General features: G+C 38.1%; 1 long non-coding RNA gene across 1 annotated transcript; it reads left to right on the forward strand.

The window, feature by feature from the left end:
- The first annotated feature begins 27 nt into the window (after positions 1–27).
- On the forward strand, positions 28–12,753 carry LOC116086078. The gene is made up of 2 exons (XR_004116816.1): positions 28–117; positions 12,600–12,753. It is a non-coding gene; the product is annotated as an uncharacterized LOC116086078 (long non-coding RNA).
- The last annotated feature ends 4,576 nt before the right edge of the window (positions 12,754–17,329 follow it).

The raw sequence follows: 17,329 nt of genomic DNA on the forward strand, positions 1-17,329 counted from the left end.
GCCTGGGGCTAGATCTTTCCCAAATATCGCATAGAAGTTCTTGGTTGGTGGGTGAGCAGTTGGATGAAGCTGTTTCTCACTGACTTGGACTTTCCCAACCTGCTGAACCTGGACATAGTGAGTTTGTATCCTAGATTTTCAGTATTGAATTTTGGTGTTTAACACTTAAGTATTGACTGTTCCCTTTTATTGAAAATAAATTCTTTTGTAATACAATATATCCTGACTATCCCCTCCCTGTAGTCCTCCCAGGTCCTCCTCACTTTCCCTTGGCATCTTCTCTCTTTCTGTCTCTCATTAGAAAAGAACAGGCAAAATATAATGACAAAATGAATATAATTAGAAATGACAAAATAAAATATAAGATAAAGACCATCACTTTGAAGCTGGGCAGGTCAAACAAAAAGAAGAAAAAAGGCTGGGAGAAGTCACAAGAATCAGAGATACCTTTACTTATACACTCAGAAGTCCTATAAAAATACTAAAGTACTAAAAGTCATAATATATATGCAGAGGACCTGATACAGACATGTTCAGTCCCTGTGTATGCTGCTTCAGTCTCTAAGTTCATATGAACTTGTTCACTTGAATTAGAGGGCCTTGTTCTCCTGCTATCCTCCACTTAGTCTGGCTCTTAAACTCTTTTTGCCTCCACTTCAGTGGGGTTACCTAAACTGTGACTGAGATGTCCCTTTAAAGCTGAGTGTTCCTATTCTTGTTCTCTGTCTCTTAGTCTCTCTCTTTGTCTCTGTCCCCCCCTCTGTCTGTCTCTGTCCCTCTCTCTGTCTCTCTCTCTGTCTCTGTCTGTCTCTGTCTCTGTCTCTCTCTCTCTCTCTGTCTCTCTGTCTCTGTCTCTGTCTCTGTCTCTGTCTCTCTCTCTCTCTCTCTCTCTCTCTCTCTCTTTCTCTTTCTCTCTCTCCTTCCCTTTCCCTTTTCTCTGTCTTCCCCTCCTTCCTCCTCTCTTTTCTCTCCCCATCATAATGTCTGACTCTGATTCTCTGTATTTGTTCCCATATGCTACAGAAAGAAGCTTCCCTAATGATAGTTGAATAATGCACTGATCAAAAACTATAGCAGAATATTATCTGGAGTCATTTTATCCTTTTTTAAGACAGAAGTAATTGGTTTTAACTTAGATCTTTTTACCTGGGCTACCTAGTCTCAGTGTTTTAGTAAACCAAGCAGTGTCATATATGGGTTCCATTTTATGGAATGAACCTTAAATCAAATTAGACATTGGTTGGTTACTCCCAAAAGTTTTGTGCCTCTATTGCCCTAGCATATTTCATAGGCAGGACAGCATTGAAGATCAAAGGGTTTGTGGCTGGAATAATGTGGTTGTATATACTGGGCCTAAAGAGTGGTACTATAAAAAGATGTGGCACTGTTGGAGTAGGTGTGGCCTTGTTGAAGTAGGTTTGTCACTGTGGGTATGGGCTTTAAGACCCTCATCCTAGCTGCCTGGAAGCCAGTATTCTGCTAACTGCCTTCAAATGAAGATGTAGAATTCTCAGCTACTACTGAACCATGCATGCCTGACTGGATCCTGCTGTTTCTGCTTTGATATTGGACTGAACCTCTGAACATATAAACCAGCCCCCATTAAATATTGTCCTTAAAAAAGTTGCCTTGGTCATAGTATCTGTTAACAACAGTAAAATACTAAGATAGATTGATGTCTACATTTCTCTTTTGGTACCCTTCAGAGTAACTTCTCATATCAAAGACACTAGAATATAGGGGAAAATACTCTGTGTAGGTACTGACTCTACCACTCCATGTTCAGTGAATTGTGTGGCTATTGTCTATAAAAATGGAGTCTTGCTATCAGTTTGTGGAGATCAACCTCTTATCTTAGCAATAGCCTGTGCTTGGGGGGTATTTCTGTGGGGTCCCTTTGGCCACCAACTCAGTTGGAGACAGCCCAGCCCCAGTACAGGAAGCTTTGGTAACAAGAGATGGGACTTGGTCTCCCATTATTGGAGGTTTCATTTGGATCACCTTCATATATTTTAGGAAGTTTCCATCATACTAGGTTTTCATATGACCCCTCAAATCCCCCTCAATTCCAGCTGTCTCTCCCTGCATTCACTCTTAGCCCCTTCTGCCAAATTCATCCCCATCTGATCCTCCCTGCCACCCAGACCTCTCACCATAAAATCTATTTTCCTTTCCCTCCTAATTCCATCTAATCCTTCAATCCCATCTTCTATTCTTAGCCTCTCTTGGTCTATGGATTCTAGCTTGTTTCTCATTTACTAAGTAGCTAATATCTACATATAAGCAATACACATGTCATAATTGGGACAGGGATACCTCCAAAGAAAGATTTGTTTTTTATGTTAACATGACCTTTTCTTTATTGGCTGTTTTGTTAAATTCCTTAAATCAGAAAGTCTTAATTAACCATGTGTAAAAATCTAAGTGAAGGAAAATGTCAGTGCAGATAGAATTAAATACTCAATTTTTAATCAGAAATATGGCAAGGAAGGAGCATAGAGAGTGATAAAGGAGCTATTCAGGGTTGTTAGTTTTACTGTATTAGGAATGAATTAAAGGCCCAGCAGCTGAGCACATCTGTGAGTTGATTTTCTTAACTGAATTATTTGAGGTTAGAAGACTAATTCTAAATCTGGATTGTATGAGGTCAGAAGACCCACCCTAAATCTAGAGGAACTTTCTGAGATCAACCTAGAGAAGAGGACATGGAAAGCAAAGCTTTGTTTTTTGCCCACCTGCCTTCCCTCTCACTGAAAGTTCATCTATCTGGATACTGAAACATTATATCATGGAGATTAGAACCTTTTCCTTTGGAATTACAATGTAGACTGAAGGCCAGCAACTCTCTCAGAATTTCCTGGGATGCTAGCACCAGATTGAGATTTCTGAGACATCCAGTCTCATAGACTGAACAACTACCAGATTCTTGGCCTTTGTGAGTAGAGAGTCTTTATTAGACTACTTGGATGACATCCTGTAAGCTGCTGTAATCATCAATGTTGTTTGTTTTATGTTATATTACATATATCATATAATTATATAATATCATATGTATATATTTGAATGTATATTAAAGTGTATTGATATATATATACATACATATATATATATATGTGCATACACACACACATATATATGAAATAGGTCTGAAGATTTAGACTCAGGAGGCTTCAGAGCTTATCTTCGATAGGGTGACACTTGTTAGTGATGTCAAAGAAGTATACATTAAAAACATTCACACAGAGTAGAAGATGAAAAATACAAAAAGGGGGAATTCAGAAGTCATCGCTATATGTAATATAAAGGTTTTGAATAATTTTTTGTTTTCAACTGAAAACACTTTAATTAAGAATAGCTTTAATTAAGAACATCATAGGACTCTTCTGAAATAGTTGAATGTAAAAGATAAAAGTTCAGTAACTGACCTGAGGACCCAGTGGGCATACACCCAGAAGATGCTCCAACATGTAATAAGGACACATATTCCACTATGTTCATAGCAGCATTATTTATAATAGCCAGAAACTGGAAACAACCAGATGTCCCTCAACAGAAGAATGGATACAGAAAACATGGTACATCTACATAGTGGGGTACTACACAGCTATTAAAAATGATGAATTCATGAAGTTCTTAGACAAATGGATGGAACTAGAAAATATCATCCTCAGTGAGGAAACCCAATCACAAAAGAACACACATGGCATGCACTCACTGATAAGTGAATATTAGCTCAGAAGTGTGGAATACCCAAGATACAATTCACAGACCACATGAAGCTCAAAGAGAAGGAAGACTAAAGTGTGGATACTTCGATCCTTCTTAAAAGGGGGATCAAAATACCCATGGGATGAGATACAGAGACAATGTTTGGGGCAGAAACTGAAGGAAAGGACATTCAGTGACTGTTCCACCTAGGGATTCATCCCATATACACTTACACAAGCCAGACCCTATTGTGGATGCCAACAAGGGCTTAATGACAGGACTGTAAGTATAGCTGACTCCTGAGAGGCTCTGCCAGTGCCCAATTAATACCAAAGTGGATGCTCACAGCCATCAATTAGACTGAGCATGAAGTCCCCAATGGAGAAGCTAAGGAAAGAACTCAAGGAGATGAAGGGGTTTGCAGCCCCATAGGAGGGACAACAATATGAACCAACCAGTACCCCTAGAGCTCCCAGGGTATAAAGCACGAACCAAAGAGTACACGTGGTGGGACCCATGGCTCCAGCCGCATATGTAGCAGAGGGTGGGCATATACCCAGAAGATGCTCCAACATGTAATAAGGACACATATTCCACAATGTTCATAGCAGCATTATAGGGACATCAATAAGATGAGAGGCCCTTGGTCTTATGAAGGCTTGATGCCCTAGTGTAGGGGAATGCCAGGACAGCAAAGCAGGAGTGGGTGGGTTAGTGAGCAGGGAGAGGTGGGAATTGGGTAGGGGAGTTTTTGAGGGGATAAAACTTGCAATGTAAATAAAGAAAACGTAATAAAAATGCTCGTAAAATGAAATTAAAATAGGTTAAAAGGGGAAAAAGTTCAGTAAAAACATGGTTGCAATGAAAGAGCATAAAAGAATATCCCTAATTGCATTGAGCTTAAATTCAGGAATTGGTAGTATATACTCAAGGGGGCTGTATCCTCCATAAAAAGCTTGTACAAAATGAATCCTTGTTTCAAAAAAAGAAATTATCATGTGCCTTAAACCTGTCTAACATACATTCATCCAGATAACAATTCACTCACAACATTGAACTTTGTTATCAATTTGTGCCTATCACTGTAATTAATTTTTAACCATCTCAAAAGGGGAAAAGTAGAACCACTTTTCAAAAACTCAACTTTAGGGCTGAAAAAGAGACACTTAAGAGACAACTTTAGAGACCATGTAAATAAGAAAAAAAAAGAACAGGTCCAAGTTGGATGTTAAAGTGATGAGCACTTAGCTCATGTCAGCTGCGTGTAGCAGATAAGAATGAAGTACTTTGTAATGATGTCATGCTAGAGTTTGATTGGCTAGAGTGTGACTGCCCCTTGTAGCTAGTAAAAGCAGAGTCTGGCAGCAGGCAGAAGTATTGATGATTCAACATTGAAGACCGTTGTACTGTCTTGCTCTTGGAACACTAAATGAACCTCTCTGGCTGCATCAAGATCCTGAGACATGGCATGGACAGATTGTGAGCCTTGCCTTCAAGCTTCTCTACTGCTTGCTTCGGAGTTAGGTAGTGTGTGTGTGTGTGTGTGTGTGTGTGTGTGTGTGTGTGTGTGTGTGTGTGTGTGAAGGACTGATGCTTGTCACTGTATTGAATAAACCTTGAAATCAAGTGGTATCTGGACTCCATCTCTCCTCCTGACCCCTAAACTCCACTAGCAACAGTTGGTGTAGTCAGCTGGATTCCACCTTTAAGGTGGGATCCTGAGAAGGAAACTGGACCCTCTAAGAACAATAGCTGCCCTGACCCGTCTAAATTTCACTAAATTGTCAATAAGCCTCTGATCATATAAAATTAATTGCAGCCCAGGTGCAAAACCAACTAGAGCTCTAAGAGAAATAATGAAAGAAGGGATCACCACCCCAAAGGACAGAGGTGAGGGACCTTATCACAGGCTGATTATGAACACCTTGAAGCCAACTGCTACCTACACTGTGGAAGGTGCAGGGAAACCCATGAGAAACTGGCTGGCCAAATACCTGGAGAGAAAGGCAAATAAATTATTGGCAAAAATAATAAGAAACCCAAACCAAACTAACTTTGGGTGGTATATAAAAAAGAAAATAATAAGGCTCTATACTCCCTAGAATATATAATAACATGAGAATGAAGAAACTAATTAGTATCTTTAAAGTCATGGTAGTGAGTCCAGATGCCACAGATACCACAAAGAAAAAATGGCTTGAAACAAAGAGTAAGGTCAAAAGGAAAGCTGGGTTTAGAGATGTGAGATTGAGGTACCTCTAACATATCCACAAATAGTAAAGCCGTTGCTAGAGCATGCAGCTAGTAAGAAGTTCCAGCAATACTGATGGAAACCATAGTGGACATAGATAAAGACAGACTGATGGGCAAGAGCATAACCACTAATATAACTAAGAAATGGAGGACAAACAAAGATTCTGTGCTAATCCAGGGCCCAGGCAAGACAGCAATATCCCGTCCAGTGACATCTTCCAAGGTGTATTCAGTAACAGCTCGAGCAACAGATAGAAATTAGACAATAAGTCTAATAAGTCTAATACTGAGACCATAAGTCTCTTCAATAAGTCAGTTGAGACAGGAATATTCCTAGAATGGAATGAAGGATGCACCCCATATGTAAAGCTCTGGTCAAAGGAGCAGACACAGTAATGCTGTCAGAATTAGAAATGAGGAAAATCAAGAAAACAGTAGAAAAACCAGTAGTGTATGAAGCTTTAGAGCAAGTCCTAGACACTGCTTGAGGTGATGTATACCCTCTCCTTGACTGGATAACCGTAGCCTGGAGATATGCATTTCCATCTTTAGACTTTACACATTTTGAAGTGGCAGCAAAATGAAACACTTTCCAAGAGGCCATTCAGTTACTGAGAAAACTAAGGGTACTGTGGTTTATATATAATGAAGTAGCTACACCACAGGCTGTTCCACAATTCAAAAGAATTTCAAGTAAGGGGACACCACCACACATGAGAATTAGTTTGGCAGGACAACTTCAGAATTGCAGAACCATTTCTGAGGTAATTGATCTCTTTAAAGGATACAGGGAGTTAGGCAAAGAAAAAGTAGTTACATTAAATGTCATAAGAAAGCCATTTAAATTAAGGAGAACACCCAGATTTTTCAGACCATTTACAAATATTAAACCCTTTAGCAGAAAGCCCACATTCATTTATAAGCAGAACCCCACAGAAGGATAAACCAAATAGGATTTTTTGAAGGAACTAACCTAAGACATTTTTAGGGAACAGAAGGCACCAGTACAAAGGAACAATTAGCACCCAACTATGAGAAGGCAAATAAATACCTTACGATAAGAATCAAGTCATCCAAAAAAAAAAAAAATCAACTCATCGTCCAATAAGGCCATATATCACGCTGAACCTAAATATTAATAAAAAGATAAATGTTAGATGGCTAATTGATAATAGCAGTGGTGTTAATATATGCACAGAACTACCAGACACTATACCAAGAAAGGAAAAAATAATTATACAAGGAGGGCCAGAAGAATTCATAGTACTAATACGTAAATTAGAATTAATGGTATATGATCAAATAATTCCTTGGATCTTGCATGTTACAGTGCAGCAGAAAATATTTTAGGCTTCCCAATGATCTTAAACATTTTCCCCAATTTCCTAAATTTTAAAAAATTGCCAAAGTAAAATGTTATCTAGCAGGAGTAGCAATAGAACCTATAAGGTTACCAACAGTTAAACCCTCATATATGCCACAATACCCATTTAAAAGCAGAAGTGAGAAGATATCTGAAACCATTAAAACCCTACTAAAGGAAGGAGTAATTGAACCAACTCAAAGTTTCTATTTCAACAGTTCAATTTGGCCAATTTTAAACATAATGGTAAATGGGGAATGACAGTAGAATATAGGAGAATAATGAATTGTCCCTAAACTGCCAGGACAATTACCAGATGTAGAAGATATTTTCATGAGGACTTAAGAAAGCAGAGCCAAAATGGCTGGCAACTATAGATTTGTCACATGTGTTCTTTGGCATACCACTGTACACACAAAACAGAGAATATACCACATTTACTTGACAAGGAAGATAGTACCAATTTTTAAGACACCCACAAGGATACATAAACAGCCCAATAATAGCCTACAACATTCTAAGATGGTTACTGGATAAGGTCATACCAGCACTTAATTGTGTTATATAATCATATGTTGATGACCTTTTGATGACAAGAAAAGGAAAATATACAAAAAAGCTTACAAGTATTAAGAGATGATGGTTGGACCATCAATAAGGTAAGGTATCAGGACCAGATGGAAAGGTCAAGTTCTTAGGTGTAATGTGGTCCACTAAAGGACCAGAAATACCTACAGAAGTCATGTTAGAACAGCTTAAAACACCACTTAATAAAACAGGGGTACAACATCATATCGTATAGGATTATGTGGATAGTGGAGACAACACATACCATATTTACAAGTCATTTTGCAATCCTTGTATACTATTACAAAGAAAGCAAATGATTTTGTTTGGGATGAACCCCAAGAACAAACTATGAAAACAGTGCTAGAATATGTAAAGGAATATTCTAAACTACAATACATTCAACCAGATGATATATTCAGACATACCGTACCTAAAACAGTATGGAAACTGGAATATCTTTGCCAAAAGAAATGGTAAAGAATGGCCAGTAGGCTTCTATTGTACACTCCCCATGGTTGGAAAACAAATTATCTCTATTGTGTAAAAACGATTTGGAAAGCATACGAGGCCTTAAAAACTTGCCACAGCATGCTGCAGAACAACGAAGTAATATTCAGAACCACACTCCCGATTCTAGATTTGATCAAGGCACCAGAGGGAGCATGGGCCAGTCTACCCATGGAAGGGAAATTACTACAATGGAAATGGTACTTAGCAGATCTCCTTCGTTCTGGTACCCTGCCTGCAAAGGGGTCTGTGCCAAAGGCACAGGAGTCAATACTTCAGACCTACTGCCCTATGACTCCACAGGGATTATCCATCATCCCAAATGCCACCCCTCCCCAGAAACAGGTACCACTAGGGCATTGGGGGACAGGAAAGTACCATCCTTCCCTGATTAATGCCTGGTTTATGGATGGCTCTGCCACCAGTAGACAGAATGCAGTCTTGTGGAAGGCGGCAGCCTACAGACCAATGGATGGAATGGTGACCACAGAAGAAGGAACAGCTAAATCCGCACAACATCCAGGAGTAATAGCAGACATGCTGGCAGCAAATCAAAGCCTCAAAGAAAAACAAAAAGTACTACATTTCTTTAATGACTCATGGTGAATAGCCAATGGTATAGCCATATGGTCAGGAAAATGGAAAGTGAATGATTGGAAAATTAATGACAAAAATATATGGACCAAGGAATTTTGGACATAATTTTATAATATAGCCAAATAAGGGATATGTATATCATATATGTATGCACACCCATGCTAACAAAGAAGGTGACCAACATAGACATACTGATATAGTGTATAAATTAGCCAGCCTGACAATTACATTGAAATGAAATTAGTAGGCAGAACAGATAGGCAGCAACAAGTTAAGGATTAAAGCAAAATGGAAGCCAATATCAACTAGACACTTGGAGACAGAGATTACCACCAAAGAAATATTAAAAATACATGAAACACTCCTAGCACATGCAGGAACACATGGCACATTACAGTAGTTTTCAGCAGAAATTTAAAGGTGATTTGGAATAGGATTAAGGATTCAATAAGCCAATGCAAACATTGACAAGATATAAAATTAGATTCACACACAATTATAAGGGGAACATAGGACAGGGGCTGAATTTTAATCTTAACAATAGACTTTATAGGATGAATAAAACAATGGAAAGAAGTATACCTATGCACCTTGGTAGACATATGCACCAGATTAGGATCTGTCAAAAGCACACCAAAGCCAAACCAATCTTTAACCATACTTATATTATGGGATTGGATCAACCATTATGGGACCCCAGATATTATATGATCTGATCAAGAAAGCACTTCCCAGGGAGTAAGGTTAACATTTTTTGTAAGATTATGAATATACAATGGAAATATCACATGGCTTATCAGCCAACAGCAGCAGGAGCCACTGAAAGATTTAGTGGACTGCTCAAAACTAAGCTAGCAAGTAAGGATAAGAGTAGCTGCCTGGCACAAGAACTAAGGAAATGCATGCACAAAGTAAACATCAGACCAAGATTGAATAAGAAATTCCCAATACCAAGACAATAAAATATAACAAAAGTATAGATTACTCAGTGGAACAGGAAAAAGTACTAGTTATCGATTATGAATGCATTCACAGAAATAAGAAGGATCAGACGCTTGAACATGCAGATGTGGTGACCCAAGGACAGGAAAACACTGTCTTGTTTACACAAGTCAAAGCCAACCTAAAACTGTCTTGACTGGAAGATATTACGTGACCTCTATGTGTCTTAATTGAACTTTATGCAAAATCCTTTATTATACATGCCTAGAAATAACTATAGGTATTTATATTGTAGTGCTAGTGGTAAATTGTGCAATACACTGGTACAACCATATAACAAACCAAGGGACAAATATAACCAATATGAAGTTAACAAGAATAAAACTCACCAATTGTACTATTTGCTGGACCCGGTTCCTACATTATCATACAAGTTAAAATACCCTGGCAATCCTTTTGGTATTGGTACTGACTTCATGATCAGAACACTGTATAGGAGCAATACTATTTATAACCTAAATGTGGAAACATCTCAGCATGCCTAGTCTGTACATGCTCCTGGAAGCAATAGCAGGAATAGCCATAATTACTATGGCCTCCCCACAGGTGATAATGGCCGCAAGCATATTAGCACCATTATTCTTGTGGCTCTTATTGTTTTGGGATTATGTCAGGGAACATCGGGTACAACTGGCAGCACCTCAACCAGTGCACCAATGGATGCAAGAGCCACCAACATACCTAATACCACAGGTTCAGGAACAGAAGTCAGCAAGGAGCCACAGAAACCAGCTAAATGCTAGTACTCCTTCAACAAAACAACCCTAGAAATTTTAATGTCACCAGCTACCCAGGACCAGATAGAAAACTACCAGGTTATTGGACAGAGTGTTCAACCTATAAAAGCAGAACTCTATATACACAAAAATAATGCAGACATAGCCAAAGCATTACATGCAGTATCACAATAATTAATGCATTATTTATATATAATAGTTAATACCATGGAAACAGAGATACAAGTACTACCTACAGGTAACATACAGGCAGGAATACGAAATGACATTAAATATCATTACCACTAATCATAACCTGATTATGTGCCTAATTTATAAATCTAATATACTAAGTATAACTAGAGAATTAGAAATATTGTTTACAACAGGACTGAGCAGAGAAAGAATTTCAAACTATTCTGAACACTGAAAGAATGTGTTACTGTGCTGATGGCACATGTGAACTAAACTTGTATAAACATTTTTAGATAACACACAGAATTGGATACATGGATAAAAAAAATATCACAACCATATAAATTGTATAAAACACCATATACACAGGAGGAAACCTGGGTAACACCAGTTCACCACTTCATATGGATAAATGTTAATAACACGCCAGCATACATGTCTTGTAGCATTTTCTCTGTCCAATCACATTAGGGCAGTGACAGGCCTGTGATTGGACAGGAATAGAGAGGTGGAGCTAGAGTTGGAGGAGAAAAAAAGGTCAGGAGAGGAGGAGGAGAGGGGTCAGGCAGAATGAGACGTCATCATGGAGACAGACGATGAGGACCAACCAGACCCCACGAGGTTATACAACCAAGCAGGTTCTCACAAAATAGATTAATTGGGTTAGAATATTCTTTATTATTTGGCTCTAAAATTATTGTATTGGTGTATTGTAAATTGTAATTTTATTATTATATAAATCTGATTGGATATTAAGGCCTTAAGAGTCATGCTTTACTTACTGGGTCTTAGGCACTAAATAGATGAATGATTGTGGGAGTGTGTAAAGAGTTGCATATGAGCAAGATGTAGCTTGCTGAGAGAAAATAACAAAAACCTGCTGGAGCTTAGTATTGAGGCCGAACGGTACTGGCTCAAAAATGTGGCCCAGCAGGAAAGCAAGTTTGCAGGGTGGATTTACTTTTTATAATTCCTTCAACATACATCCCCATGGAACAAACATACCAACTAGGACCCAACACATATTTATATCCACACATACCCATAAGAAAGATGGAAGAAACAGACAGCATAGGTATATCCTACTATGCCACATACTGTACAAACCCTAGGTAACTATAAATTCTGGGTATGCATTAATAATGAAACTATAGCTAGATGAGATTATTTAAATAAACAACTCTGAATGAAAATCATGTAGAATGGAATATAACTAGAGGATGCTATCTAGTTCATAATTTTTCCCAGGTGGTAGGGCACAGTCAGATGAGATTAACCCCAGTAAACTACTAAGAAAAACATTACATATTCCAATTTGATTTTGAAATGGAGAAAGACCACATTGATAAATTGGTTAAAAACCATTAGAGAAATCGATAAGATGGATAGCAGAGCACAATGAGAAACAACTACAGAGCATACATCAAACACCCTGGAACCACGAAAAAATATTGGTGCATAAGACAGCAGAATTGCACACTATGGTAGGCCTACTCAGAGCAGACGCCTCCATTCAAAGTGACTGGAATAAGGAATTGAAAAAATGTGGTCTGTAGGATCAATTAGCTAGAAATGCTTACTTTGTGTTACCCTAAATATAATTGGTTTCATTGGTTGAAAGAAGGATTTTGGTTTATATTTTACATTCTTCTTGTACTAACCATAAGAATAAGTTTGTTTCTTTTTAGACATGTCTGCAATAAGAAACACAAGAATTCCTAATAGGAAGAAATGGGGAATGCACTCAGGATGTCAATGGGACCTGGGAAACTCTTCTGTAGCAAGATACTTTTTCTTAATTGTTTCCACAAAACTATGGAGCCATTAAAAGATTTGTTTGGAGATTGCATGTATTCATGTTTGGAACTCCCAGAAATTGTACTTATTCTATGTCCCCATTAACCACAAAACACCTCTGAGACCACCGGAAGAAGACTTACTTTGTATCTTAATAAATCTTGTTTGTTTCCACTTGCCAATGACCAAATACCCACTATATAAGGAACCAATTAGGCAGGCAATTCACTTCTTAACCTCCATGTTTGCAGCCTATTTAAATGAAGGCAGCCATTCTCAATGTGATCAATGTAAAGCTCTGATCATACAGAATGGCAAAACTGCAAAGCCTTGCTCCATAGAGACTGGTGAGGGGCTAAATCTCCCATAGCACCCAGTGATTCAAAACATTAGAAGCAGATTGTACTAGTAAATTGATAAAATATTTTTAGAGGAAAGCCTGTTTCAATTTAATGTTTATATTACATGGAAAAACCCTCCAGTCATGATTTAACAAGTGCAAAAAGTATAACCTACCACCAAGACTGGAGAGGCTGGCCAAGATTGGACCACTATTCAAGTTTTGCCAAAGTGAGTATTACAGAAAATGCAATACATGATTCAGCTTGCATTCCTCTGTGAATCCTCATGACCCTGAGTGGCATGTGGATTCAGGGGATAGAATATAGAGAGCATACAAGTAAGAAATAAGAATAGGACAAGGTTGGATGTTACAGCCAGGAGTTGCTAGCTCATGTCAGCTGTGTCCCTGCGTAGCAGCTAAGCAAGACATACTATGTAATGACATAATGCTAGAGTTTGATTGACTAGAGTGTGACTGCCCCTTGTAGCTGATAAAAGCAGAATCTGGCAGCAGGCAGAAGTATTGATGCTCTAACAGTGAAGACCACTGTGCTATCTTGCTCTCCAACCAGAGGACCACCAAAAGTACTTCCCTGTCTACATCAAGATAGAGGAGAGGATCCAGAGGAAAGAAGCAGCTGCCCAAGATGGACTGATTTCATGCCTTGCTTTCGAGCCTGTCTATCACTTGTTTCTGAGTCAGGTACCACATGCAAGCTTGTCATTGTAGTGAGTAAACCTTGAGATCAAACAGTGTTTAAGAGCATGTTTTGCTCTTACAAAAACTATGAGTTCAGTTTCCATCACTTCTTTTGAATGTCACTCACAGCTGCGTAAAATCTTATGATGCTCCCGTGCTTCTGTGGGCACCTGTGTTCAAACACAAATAACCAAAACACACAATATACATAACTGAAATAATAAAAATAATTTTTTAAAAACTCAAATTTTAGGCAAGTTTAATAACTGTCAATCAAGTGAATGGCATTTGGTTCATAAAATACCTTCCAACATTAATAACATCACCATTTAAAGCAACACTCTCAATAGAATCAAAACAAGAACACAAATCTGTCATCTCTGACCTATGAGGACAAGACATGCTACCCAGAGTGATGAGTTCCAGCCTTCTAGAGTCAATGTACCTACTCTGTCCCTAGTGGAGATGAAAGTTTTCTAGGTACAGCAAGTTGTCAGTTACAAGTGTTTAGACATTCATTTAGGGTTGTGGAGACACCACCAGTTCTATAAGAAGATTGTTTATATGTAACTCATAGAAAAAGAGAACAGTGAAAGTAATCAAGAAACTCAAGTCACATCTAGAATTTAATTCTTGTATCACTGCGCATAAGTGAGACTTATAATGCCTCTGGGCTGCAGTTCCCTTTCCTGTTTTTAAAGTTGGGAAGTTGTGATGCTCAAGTCACGATGCCTACTACCCATGAAGGAAGAGAAAACAGTCATGAAGTGCTGAAGTATTAAAAGGATAAATCTAGAATGAGTCACAACAATCTAGCAGGTAAATAAATTATCTGTCCCCAACTACTTCAGGCTAAATCCAAACTTCAATGTCCATTTATAACTGACAGGTTGCCAGCCTGAACAAGTTGAAAATCTCCTCCCCACTTAAAAAAGGTCAGTTCCTAAAAAGCTTTCCATTGAGGGAGCCACACATATTGTGTTTTACTATCACAAATTCCCTACCTCTAAACATCTAAATTACATCAGCTGTAATCTGATTACTCTAAATTGAATGTGACAGCGCCAAATATTATGCTCCTTCTTTGGGGCTTATATCACTACCATGAAAAATACATAAACCATAATAATTGTTTCTCTGGACTCAGTAACAGTTCTTTTGGGATTAGTGACCCAATATAGAAGTATTTCATTTTATTTTGAATGCCTACTCCAACTCTGTAGAAGTTCATTGACTTGGATAGACTTTGGGTCTAGCTGACTTCAGTATGTGATTTTTTTTATTTATTTGCAAGAAGTTTTAGTAATAAGGTTTAGAAAATTAAAAAAAAGAAAGTCATACTCAAATTTTGGAAAGTCCAACACAAAGTAACTTCTTCGATGACAGTTTTTTGAGGTTCTTTGTCTCGTAATGCTCTGTTGGGGCTTTGTTTTACTTTTTTGAGTATATATATCGGTTATTATGCTTGTTTTGTTTAAAGGTTTATTTATTTTATTTATATGAGTGTACTGTCTTTAGACATACAAGAAGACGGCATCAGATCACATTATAGATGGTTTTGAGCCTTCATATGGTTGTAACTTGAATTCAGGACCTCTGGAACAGCAGTCAGTGCTCTTAACCACTGAACCGCCTCTCTAGCTCCCATATAGAAGATTTGGGTGATGTGGAAGCAGTAGGATTGGGGAGAATCTGGGCAATAGGAAACCATAATCAGAACATATTGTACTAAAATATCTATTTTCAATTTTAGAATTAGCAACAATAAGCTGGGTGGTAGTGGTGCACACCCCAGCACTTGGGAGGCAAAGGCAAGCAGATTTCTGAGTTTGAGGCCAGCCTGGTCTACAGAGTGAGTTCCAGGATAGCCAGGGCTACACAGAGAAACCCTGTCTCGAAGAAGAAGGAAAAAGAAAGAAAGAAAGAAATAGCAACAAGATAAGTATTTTATTTTAAAAGCAGCCATAAAAAAAATACACCTCAACTTAAACAGTAAGCCTAAAATCCTATGGCTGGTTATTTTCAGAACACACACACATAATTGAAAGGGGGTAACTGAGCTAATGCTGTATCAGAATAGAAGCTATCTTTGGGAAGACCAAAAATCAGAACAATATTTGACAAGGTCTTGTGAGTTTATTTGGGAAATGTAATTTGCATTTACAGATCTACATTGCTAAGGACTGAGTCCAAGGTTTCAACAATAGACAAGTATCTCTATCACTGAACTAGATTCCCGACTCACATTTTTTGTTATATGTAAGTAGCAGTTATCAGACCCACAGCTTCATAATATCATTTGGATTTTCAAATATTTCCTTTATATAATTTTGAACTAAGGTTTCCTCTCTTATACATGGGAAATACTCCAAGATTTCAACCAGATACCTAATAATTAAAATACCAAACCTTCCATCTATAATGTTTTAGACACACACCCAAGCTTTCTACCTGAATATAAAGAGTATCTATCATACACTGGGGTTGCTAACTCATACAATATTTTAAAGGTCTATTTTATTTTCATTAATACATCTGTATGCGTGTGCATGTGGATGCCAAGGCAATCCAGAAAAGGAAGTAAGATCCCCTGGAACATGTGTTACTGGCAGATGTGAACTACCTGACAAGGGAACTGAACCAGTGTCCTCTCCGAAAGCCACAAGCTATCGTAACTCCTGAGACATCTTTCAAAGACTATGTTTTAAACTAACTTACATAGTTTAAATGAGTTATGACAGCAAAATATAACATTTTTCCTTTATTTTCAATTTCAGAGATAGAACATTTGTTGTATCATAGACCTCAGTAATCACAAAAGACACTTTTCGTCTCCTTACATTTAATAATTTCATCTTTTCCATATAAACTATTTTTGCTTCCTCTCCTCAGAGTATCTACATTCCTCTCCTCAGAGTATCTACATTACAGATTTTGCTCTTTGGGGTCTATCTTGGTCAGAGTTGCTATTGCTATGATAAAACATCATGAGCAAAACTAACTTGCAAATGAAATGGTTTATTTGACTCACCATTTGACAGCACAGACCATCATCCAAAGCAATTAGGGCAGGAGCTGATCCTAAGGCCATGGAGTCTGTGTATGTGTGTGTAGTGTGGGGTTGCTTACTGATTTCCCCCTGGTGACTTACTCAGCTGGCCTTCCTATACTACCAAGGACTACCAGAGCAGGGATGGACCCACCCACAAGGCCTGACCCCTTCCACAACACCATTATGGGAGAAAATGAGTTATCTGAACCAAACATTGCAATCCCATGGCAGTCAATCTGGTAACCAAGATAACTAATATATAACTAACAGGAATATAAGAAACACAGCTGGGACATACTAGACAAAGGATTTTCTAGTTTATTTCTCTGTTGCTATGATAAGACATTGGCCAAAACAAATTGGGGAGGAAAGTGTTTCTTTGGCCTACAGATTACATAACAGTCCGTATTGAGAGAAACCAACGCAGAAGCTAAGAAATAAAGCAGACTGTGGAGGAATGCTAATTACTAGCTTGTTCCACGAATATGTTCAACTGCATTTCTTCTACAACTCAAACATAACTGCTA

This window comes from Mastomys coucha, unplaced genomic scaffold (assembly GCF_008632895.1).
Source record: "Mastomys coucha isolate ucsf_1 unplaced genomic scaffold, UCSF_Mcou_1 pScaffold12, whole genome shotgun sequence".
NCBI lineage: Eukaryota > Metazoa > Chordata > Mammalia > Rodentia > Muridae > Mastomys > Mastomys coucha.